The sequence below is a fragment of the Phyllobates terribilis genome, unplaced genomic scaffold, assembly GCF_046119375.1.
Source record: "Phyllobates terribilis strain yellow unplaced genomic scaffold, ASM4611937v1 Scaffold_4202__1_contigs__length_63752, whole genome shotgun sequence".
Classification (NCBI taxonomy): domain Eukaryota; kingdom Metazoa; phylum Chordata; class Amphibia; order Anura; family Dendrobatidae; genus Phyllobates; species Phyllobates terribilis.
The window spans coordinates 29427-40251 of record NW_027366954.1 but is presented as its reverse complement, the minus strand read 5'-3'; the positions used below and the strand labels follow the sequence as shown (position 1 = coordinate 40251).

The 10825-nt window shown below is 44.0% G+C and overlaps 1 pseudogene; it reads left to right on the top strand.

Annotated features, from left to right (window-relative positions):
- The first annotated feature begins 3085 nt into the window (after positions 1 to 3085).
- On the top strand, positions 3086 to 9011 carry LOC141248970 (uncharacterized; annotated as a pseudogene).
- The last annotated feature ends 1814 nt before the right edge of the window (positions 9012 to 10825 follow it).

Sequence of the window (10825 nt, the reverse complement as noted above, 5' to 3'; positions counted from 1 at the left end):
CTTCTCCCTCCGCCACCGACGCCGAAGCTTCGGCTCCTCTTTCTCCCGCCGCCACCGCGCACTCCTCGCCGCCTGCTGCAGTTACCGCTGACTCTCTCCCAGTATTTCGGCGGTTTAGCTCCGACGACGCCTTCCGTTTCCCGATCTCGCCGCCGTTGCCTTAGCCGATCCGTCCAGCGCTCGTTACCATCTCTGACCAGCGCCGCCACCATCACCTTCCAGCGCCGCCGCCGACTCCGTCCCACGCAGCCCTCGCCCGACTTTCAATCTTCAAATCTGAGGGAAGCCCGTAGCATGGTAGCACCCTTAGATATTTTGACGATGAAGAGATTATTGCTGCTAGGACCTATGTTCCTCTGTACTGTCCTGAAATTGAAGCCCACATAAAGTAAGGATTACGTTGTTATAAAGTTCTATCACATATCTACTCTACAACTATAATCTAATTCAGGTGTTTTCATTTGAAAGTGTTTTCGTGGCCGAGTTGCGCAAAAGGAACAATGGTATAAGCGAGACATAAATTTAAAGGAGGTTTGAGAATGACTTCGCATCTTGGTTCGAATCTCATGTAAGTACTTGTGAGACTCGTTAAAAAAGATTCTTGCAAAGTGTGAGAACTCTTACAACTGTGTACTTGAACTACAGGTCAAAGATCCAACTGTCTATACCAATCCCTTCATCATGGGCCTTGCAAAGGGACCGTGTAGAACATTGGACACATGTAAAGGGTACTACGTGAACGGTTACAAGTTCCTAACTCGAGAATACGAGCAAGAAAAGCTTACGATGAATAGCGGTGTTTGTGTTAGCGGAACAGAATATGTCGAGGGAGAAAATGACTTTTATGGTGTGTTGACTGACATAATCGAGTTAGAGTATCCAGCTCTACCAATGAAGAAGACCGTCATATTCAAATGTGAGTGGTTTGACCCCACGGATAGTGGCACACACACTAACACTCGATACAACTTTGTGGAAGTCAATCATAGACGGATATACAATAAGTATGAACCGTTCATCTTGGCATAACAAGCTGACCAAGTTTAGTACTTGCCATATCCAAGCAAAAGACGAGATAAAGTAAATTGGTGGGCAGTATGCAAGGTTAAGGCAAGGTCAGAGTTTGACATGCCAGAGTGATAGGATCTTATTGTATGGTGTTAACTAGCGACTATTAGCTTAGAATTAGTGGTGTTTAGGTTCTTATTGAGTGGTATTCTCGGAATCCGGTATGGTGTTCATTTATGGATTTGCAGGATGCTCATAAGCGGTATTTTGTGGTTTTATTATGGAGGTCGCGTTTGTACTCACCTTTAGTGCATTTGGGACGTTGCTAGAGAGAAGGATACCACACCTACACCCATGGAGAAGCCTAGAGGCGAAGCCGAGCTGCCTCGAAGCTTATAGAAGACCAAAGACCAGTTCAAAAGAAGGCCTCACGACCGAGAGGAGGTGTCACGACCGAGAACAAGCTGCAGAGAAGATGTCTTGATCGAGACCCAGAAGTCGCGATCGAGACTCAGCCTCAGTAGACATGTCTTGACCGAGACCAACGCCGACTCTGAAAAACTGGGGCAAAGTCGCGATCGAGACCCAAAAGACTAGATCGAGACCGCAGATACGGACCGGCCCAATTGCAGATTTAAGTCCGAGATTTGATCAGTTTTTCCCTATTTTATTATTTCTTTTTAGTTATTTTATTTCCCTTTCACCTGATACTATATAAACCCTTAGTTATTAGGTTAGAATGGACCTTTGTTCACTTTTACAATTCATCCTTAGAAATTCAGCAGCCAAGAAGAAAGCTCCCACCTTTGTGCCACTTTCACCTTCACCCCTGATTAGTTTCATCCATAATTATGTATTGCTTTCAATTGGGTATGTCTGGCTAAGATCTTACTAGTTCACTCTTAGGTTGAGGCCATTATTCTAGGATATGTTTGTGAGAATTCTTATGTTTATGTTCTAATAATAATTTCAGCATTGTTTTATGATCTCTTGTGCTTTATTGTCTATTGATTGATCTTGATTTTATCTAGGTTGCAAACTAGGTTGATTATTATTCATTAATATTGCTAGGCTTGGTAATTCGATTTGAAAAGTCTTGTCTTTTATGTAGCAATCACAATTAGCATAGACTATTTGCGAGTGCTTCTTTTGTAGAGATTATAAACCTATGTCGAGTATCGGTGATTTGCCAATGGTACTGCATAGGCCTACTTATCTTTGATCTTTATGTTGCGCTGTTGAACCGTAGGATTTCTTTGGTTTATTGCTTACAACAAGGGTTTCTAGGACTATTTGGACTAGTTGCTATTTACGAACAAAGAGTAGGACAACTGGATTAGATAATTAAGAATATAGGATTAATAGAATTCAATGATCAACTTTCCATAAGAATGATGCGTTGATACTAAGAGAGTGAGCTTTCCATCATTATAGTTTACAAATCCAACAATTACCATTTTATTATTGTTAGTTTAGATTACAACATACAAAACCCCCCTAGTTACTACTAGGTAACACAATAGAAATAAGCTATCGTTGTGTCTCTTTTGAGATTCGACTCCGACTTACCACTTTACTAGTGGATTGTTTAGTTTGGATTATCTTTGATAGGAAAAAGCGACCGTTTTACACCTGTCAATTTTTGGCGCCATTACCGGGAAGCCAACTGTTATAGTTTGTTTCTTTTTGTGTTATCTTGGTGTGGACCTATCTTATGGTCCACACTCGCGCCACTAATACAGATTTGCTTGATTTCATTCCAGAGATAGACGGGAGGCATCTACGCAGTCTGCGAGAATCTCTACAAAATCTAGTGATCGAATCAATGGCGGCCAGAATGTTGTGAGAGCTTACAGACCCAGATCTGATGCAACAACATCTAGGAGTGACGCTTCCTGCCCTAAATGCCGGCGTCACCTTCGAACTAAAGACCAGATTCATCAATTTACTACCGAAATTTCATGGCTTGGTTGGGGAAGACTCGATTACGCCCCTTAGTGAGTTCCACGACATCTACAGCTGCAGTAAGCTGAGTAACATCACCGATGAGCCAATTTAGATGAGAGCTTTCGGTCTTATGCTGAAAGACAGCACGCGTCAATGGTACTATTTGCTACCCACCGGAAATATTGATACTTCGGAGAAACTTCACAAAGCCTTCCTGAGTAAGTATTTCCCGTCCAAGAAGGAGGTTGCGTTGAAAAGAGCTATTGCAATGGTGGAATAGCAGGACGCTGAGACGCTGTATGACTACGTAGAAAGGTTCGCGAGACTGTGTGCAAGCTGCGCATTTCATGGGTTTGAGGAGAATGATTTGGTGACCCACCTTTACAATGGGTTACTTGATAATGAAAGGAGGTTAGTTGACGTTGCGTGTAACGGGAGTGTGCTGAATTTGACTCCCGCCAAAGCTAGAGCGCGACTAAATGAGGTTGCTGAGGGAACGAGAAGTTTTGGAAGGACTTACACGAGGAAATTAGTAAACGCTGTGGATTCCAGAGAGCCCGGATGGAAGAGTGAGATAGCTGAGTTGAAAAGTATGCTCAAGAATATCGCAATTGGAAGTCAACAACCAGCGAGACTATGTCGGATCTGCGAAGATGACAACCATCACACCGACGCATGCCCGCAACTACAGGACCCAACCATCACTGAAGTACATGCTATGGGAGGTTTTGGACCTCCTAGTCCCCGATGGAACGACCAAGCTGGTGGACGAAACCAACAACAATATCAATATTCAAACAACTTCAACCGCTTCCCATACCAACCTAACCCCAGGATCCATCTATGGAGGAAATGCGTAGATCGCTGAGCAAGCACTTCGCTGACCATGCTCAAACTACCGAATCCAACATTAAAAATATCGAAAAGCAATTTGGGCAATTGGCCGAGGCTGTCTCCAACCTTACGAAACAAAACTCGAGGAACCTTCCCGCTCAAACAGAGAGAAATCCGAGAGAGAACATCAGCGTTGTGCAGTTAAGAAGCGGACGGAAACTCAAAGATAAGGGAGAAGAAGAGGTGCTACAGAAAGAGGCCGAACAAATGACTCGACCGAGACAAGAGGGTCTCGACCACAACTTGGCCCCAGTTGACGAGTCTCGATCGCGACATGAATGTCTCGACCGAGATGACGGTACCCGAGTTTCAGAAAAATTGAACAAAAAAACTCTCGACTGTGACCCAACATGTCGATCGCGACCTGGTCACAGTTTACCTGAAGCCTCAACTTCCTGACCACGACTACTGGATCTCGACCGCGACTCTACTGCAGTGCAAGTTGAAGACAAAAATGAAGACAGAGGTGACTTTAAGCTACGACAAGAAAACTATGTAAGGCCTAACTTTCCTCCATTATACTCCGAGAAACCACCTACACCCTTCCCAGAAGCCTTGAGGGACACACGCAAACCTGCGAATGACAAAGAACTCTTCGAAACATTCAGTAAGTGTGAGGTAAATATTCCTTTGCTAAACCTCGTTAAAAGTATTCCTCTTTATGCTAAGTTCTTGAAGGATCTCTGCACCATCAAGAGGAACCAAAAGTTGAAAGGTAAGCAAATGGTACAGGTGAGTGAAAGAGTGTCCACAGCCATTACGCAAAAGATCGCAAAGAAGTGCTCAAACCCGGGGATGGTTAGTATCCCCTGTATTATCGGTGAGAAGAGGATCAATAAGGTCGTGCTAGATCTAGGGGCTTCTATTAATGTCATGCCATTCTCTTTATATAAATTGCTAGGACTAGGACCTTTGTCTGATATAGGGATTGTGATTCAGCTATCCGACAGATCAACGGTTCACCCGAAAGGGATAGTCGAGGATGTGTTGGTAATGGTTGATAATTTAATATTTCCAGCTGATTTCAATGTATTAGAGATGGAGCATGATAAGCAAGTTGCGCCTATCCTCCTGAGTAGACCATTCATGAAAACAGCCAATACTAAGATAGATTACGCAAGTGGGGTGCTGACACTTGAGTTTGATGGAGATGTAGTTCGTTTTAACATACGTGAGGCTATGAAACACCCTACGAATAATTCTGTTTTTGCCACAGATGTAATTGACCCTATTGTTCAGGAAGTTTTTGATATGTGTGGGATTGATTCTCTTAAATCAGTCGTAGAAAATAGCATTGTAAGCTCAACTGAGCATGATATGACACTACCCGCTGATGTGCATGAGGTTCTAGCTGAGCTTGATGCTCCAGGGACCCTTTTGGCCGGTGGGCCCGCGTTACTAACATTTTCGAGCAAGAAACCGCTCCCTTCTATTGTGCAGGCACCCACCATTGAGCTACAAGAGCTACCTCCAGATCTGAAGTATGCATTTCTCGGCCAAGGAGATACGTTGCCAGTCATCATCTCAAGTGCTCTCAGGAAAGAACGGGAAGAGAAGCTGGTGGAGGTCTTGAAAAGCAACATCACAACGTTAGGATGGTCCATTGCCGACATAAAGGGAATAAGCCCGTTCACATGCATGCACATGATCTTATTAGACGAAGGATCTAGGCCAAGCCGACAACCTCAGCGGCGATTAAATCCTCCCATGATGGAGGTGGTAAAGAAAGAGGTGCTGAAATTCTTATCGGCCGACATGATCTACCCGATTTCAGACAGCCGGTGGGTCAGCTCAATGCAGGTCGTTAAAAAGAAAGGAGAGATCATTGTAGTGGAGAACGAGGATGGTGAGAAGGTGCCACAAAGAACGCAGAATGGATGGCGTGTTTTCATCGACTACCGCAAGCTGAACGCAGTAACCTGTAAGGACCACTTCCCTCTCCCTTTCATTGATCAAATGCTAGAACGTCTTGCAGGTCGCGTCTACTACTGTTTTATCGATGGATACTAAGGGTACTTCCAGGTGGCAATAGCGCTGGAAGACCAAGAGAAGACTACTTTCACATGTCCTTTCGGCACGTTTGCATACCGCAGAGTGTCGTTCGAACATTGTAACGCACCTGGTACATTCCAAAGATGTATGGTAAGCACCTTCTCCGAGTATATTGAGAACTTCATTGAGGTATTTATGGATGACTTTACATTCCATGGTGATTCGTTTGAGGCATGTTTGAATAACTTGACACTTGTGCTACAAAGATTTGTAGAAACTAATTTGGTGTTAAATTCTGAAAAGTGTCATTTTACGGTTAATCACGGGATTGTGTTGGGCCATATTGTATCAGCTAAAGGAATTGAGGTCAATAAGGCAAAGATTGACGTAATTCAGTCCTTACCTTACCCTACTAATGTGCACAAAGTTCGTTCTTTTCTTGGACATGCAGGCTTTTATCGCATGTTTATAAAAGACTTCTCCAAGATCTCGACACCATTATGTGGGATGCTGAAGAAAGAGGTGGATTTTGTCTTCACCCACGAATGTAAGCTTGCGTTCAGAACCTTAAAGTCGCACCTCACTGTCGCACCTATCATCAACGTGCCGGATTGGTCCCTACCCTTCGAGATTATGTGCGATGCTAGTGATTATGCTGTAGGAGCTGTTTTAGGCCAGAAAGTGGGGCGAGCAATGCACGTTATTTATTACGCGTCAATGACGCTGAGCGGCGCCCAAAAGAACTACTCCACCACCGAAAAGGAGTTGCTAGTCGTAGTCTACGCCTTAGACAAATTCAGACAATATTTACTCGGCGTCAAAGTAATCATCCCCACCGATCACGCAGCTATCCGTTACCTCATGACTAAGAAGGAATTGAAACCTAGACTCATCCGGTGGGTTTTATTGTTAAGCAAATTCGATGTGGAGATTTGGGATAAGAAGGGTTCCGAGAACTCCGTGGCGGACCATCTAAGTCTGATAGTTCATGATGGCGGTGAAGAGGCAAGACCGCGGCTAGGCGAATTTCCGGACGATCCCTGTGCCGAATTGATATCCTTTACACACAGGAATTACACATGTCTAGACCGCGACTAGATGTCTCGACCAAGATGACGGCCCTTCGTCCGAAATCGGATATTACTGGAACGAAATCTCGACCGCGACCCGAGAATCTCGACCGCGATTTAGGCCAAGTTGACGAGTCTCGATCGCGACCCAACGTTCCCAACCGCGACTTGGTCCCAGTAGATAAGTCTCGACCGCGACTTGTAGCTCTCGACCGCGACTTGTAGCTCTCGACCGCGACTTGCCCTCAGAATTGTTTAGTTCCACCTCCGAAGCTCAATTGCTTACTCTTCGCTCACTCAAGCCGTGGTACGCACACATAGTGAACTACCTAATTTGAGAAGAATTCCCTCCTACCGTCACCAAAGCTCAACGCGAAAAAATCAAAAGAGAGGCCAAGTACTATGTGTGGGATGATCCTTACTTATGGAAGCATTGCGTGGATAAGGTAATCCGACGGTGCCTCCCGAATAACGAGGTACAATCTGTCCTCTCTTTTTGTCATTCTTACGCATGTGGGGGGCATTTCGGACCCAATAAGACTGCTAGGAAGGTGCTTGGCACATGTTTCTTTTGGCCACACATCTCTCGAGATGCTTATGCTTTTTGTCAATCTTGTGATAGGTGCCAGAGGTTTGGGAAAATATCCCGAAGGAATGAAATGACGCAAACACCGTTGGTCTTTTGTGAGATCTTCGATGTTTGGGGGATAGACTTTATGGGATAGTTTCCTATCTCTTTTGGGAATCTATATATATTTTTAGCGGTGGACTATGTCTTCAAATGGGTGGAGGCAAAAGCCACCAAGACTGATGATTCGAAAGTAGTTGCAGGTTTCCTTAAAGAGAACATTTTTGCTAGATTCGGAATTCCAAAGGCCCTTATCAGCGATCAGGGCACTCACTTCAAAAATAAGACAGCCAGCGCCCTACTCAAGAAATATGGAGTAACCCAGCAAATCTCTACAGCATACCACCCACAGAGCAATGGCCAAGCCGAGGTCTCAAATCGGCAAATCAAGGGGGTGCTAGAAAAAATTGTTGCTCCAAATAGAAAGGATTGGATCCTCCGCCTCGATGACGCACTATGGGCCTATCGCACCGCATACAAAACTCCCATTGGGATGTCCCCATACCTCCTTGTGTTCGGAAAGGGATGTCATTTGCCAGTGGAGCTCAAGCACAAAGCATGGTGGGCGGTCCAGAAATGTAATATGGAGTTAAACGAGGCTGGCGAGCACCGGAAGTTGCAGCTGCATGAGTTGGAGGAGATACGCCAAGAAGCATACGAAAACGCGATGATATATAAGGAGAAAAATAAGGCGTGGCATGACAATCACATACTGCGCAAGACCTTCAATGTGGGAGATAAGGTACTATTCTACAACTCGCGTCTTCAACTCTTCCCAGGTAAGTTGCGGTCTAGATGGAGCGGGCCCTTTTTGATAGCCCATGTCTTTCCTCACGGGGCGGTGGACCTTTTCGACAAGGACAACCATAACACTTTCAAAGTCAACAGTCAGCACCTAAAACCTTATCATGCGAGTTTCTCCAACGAGGTAATTGAAGAGGTGGCTCTTGAGGAGCCCGGTACGGACAATTGAGGAGCTAGATTACGTCGTGCCGCGACGTTAACTAAGGCGCTGATTGGGAGGCAACCCGAGGGATTTTTACTAACGTTAATCCCATTAGTTTGTTTTGTTTTTATTGTTTTTAGGAACACCCGCGGAGCCAGCAGGTAGGAAGCCATTGGAGGAGTAAAAACCAACACATCCACCTGAAACAACCCATGTCGCGATCGCGACTAATGCATCACGATCGAGATACTGCCTCAGTAGAGATTTCGCGATCGCGACCCCTGCATCCGACCGCGACACGGCACCCGCCTTTGCTCAGATCGGACGACGATGGTAGATCGGGGTACCTTCTCCCTCTTCCCTTTTTATGATGTCCTCTTTTGCTGCATTGAGGACAATGCGTTGTTCAAGTGTGGGGAGAGGAGTTGACGTACCGAGGAGGTTTATGATGTTGTTTTTCGTTTTCTCTTGCTATTCCGTTTACTATTTTATGTTTTTAGAGTCTATGATGAACTGTTTTAGTTAGATTTCAATCGAATCTGTACCAGGACTTATGTTGCTTGAACATCTGCATCGTTTTTTATTTTAAAGAAAAAAGCATAAAAACCCATGGAGAGTAAAAAAGGAATGGATCGAAAAGGGGGGCTCCAACAAAAATAAAAATAAAAATCAGAAAAAAATTAAAAATAAATAGAATAAAAACCAGGCAAGTAAAAATTGAATAAAAAGGAAATGGTTGGTGCCTGAAAAATAAAAAGAAAAGAAAATAAAAAGTTCTACCACTTAGATTTTGGTAAAAACCCAAAAGGGCGCCGGATTTACTTTGTTTTGTGATTGATCATATTGATTGCATATCTATTGGCGTCGGAGACATAAGAAGGGAGTTGAAGGATGTCTCGGGTTTCTAGGATTGACCAAGGAGGGATAAGGAGTTAGTTTTGTCCTTTTATCTCTCTATTAATGAGCTTATTGTTATCCACACCTTGCATGCTTACCATTCCACTAGTTCATTAGTTTTGCTGCATATTATTGGCGGTTGTGTTAGATTCTAGGATTAGATTTCTATTTCTTGGAATTTGATGCCTATTTTTTTGGTTGTACTATGCAGATTTTTGAATTAGGATTGGTGGTTGTGATTTGTGGATTTATTACATTATCTAGTGGTTTAGGACATTACTCGAAGAGGAGGAATAAGAAGTGTATAAGAGAGTGGCAGACTCGATCCTATCATTATTATGTTATATTTATGTACACTTACCCCTGAAGGAGATTAGGAATTCCACATGTGCTTAAACGCACACCACTTGGTTCGATTTTACTATTGTATTGGAGTGGTGACATATGAAGTGGAGAAATAAGGAGGGTTTTGGGTAGGACATCTCGGAGACATAAGGAGATAGATCGGAGTTAGGTTAGTGCTAGATACACTTGAAGTTTGAAGTATAGTCGCTAGCAGGCTTTCTCTACACTTACTGTAGACCTTTGTGCTTTTTAGGAGGAGTGAGATTTATTTTGCTTACTCGAGAACGAGCAAGGTTTAAGTGTGGGGAGGTTTGATAGGAGCTTATTGTATGGTGTTAACTAGAGACTATTAGCTTAGGATTAGTGATGTTTAGGTGGTTATTGAGTGGTATCATGAAATCCGGTATGGTGTTCATTTATGGATTTACGAGATGCTCATAAGCAATATTTTGTGGTTTTATTACGGAGGTCGCGTTTGTACTCACCTTTAGTGCATTTGGGACGGAGCTAGAGAGAATGATACCACACCTACACCCATGGAGAATCCTAGAGGCGAAGCCGACCTGCCTCGAAGCTTATAGAAGACCGAAGACCAGTTCGAGAGAAGGCCTCACGACCGAGAGGAGGTGTCACGACCGAGAACAAGCTGCAGCGAAGATGTATCAACCGAGACCCAGAAGTCGCGATCGAGACTCAGCCTCAGTAGACATGTCTCGACCGAGACCCTAATGTCGCAATCGAGACCCAGGCCGACTCTGAAGAACTGGGGCAAAGTCGCGATCGAGACCCAAAATTCTCGATCGAGACCGCGGATACAGACCGGCCCAATTGCAGATTTAAGTCCAAGATTGGATCAGTTTTTCCCTATTTTATCTTTTCTTTTTTGTTATTTTATTTCCCTTTCACGAGATACTATATAAACCCTTAGTTATTAGGTTAAAATGGACCTTTGTTCACTTTTATAATTCATCCTTAGAAATTCAGCAGCCAAGAAGAAAGCTCCCACCTTTTTGCCACTTTTACCTTCACCCCTGGTTAGTTTCATCCATAATTATGTATTGCTTTCAATTGGGTATGTCTGGCTAAGATCCTACTAGT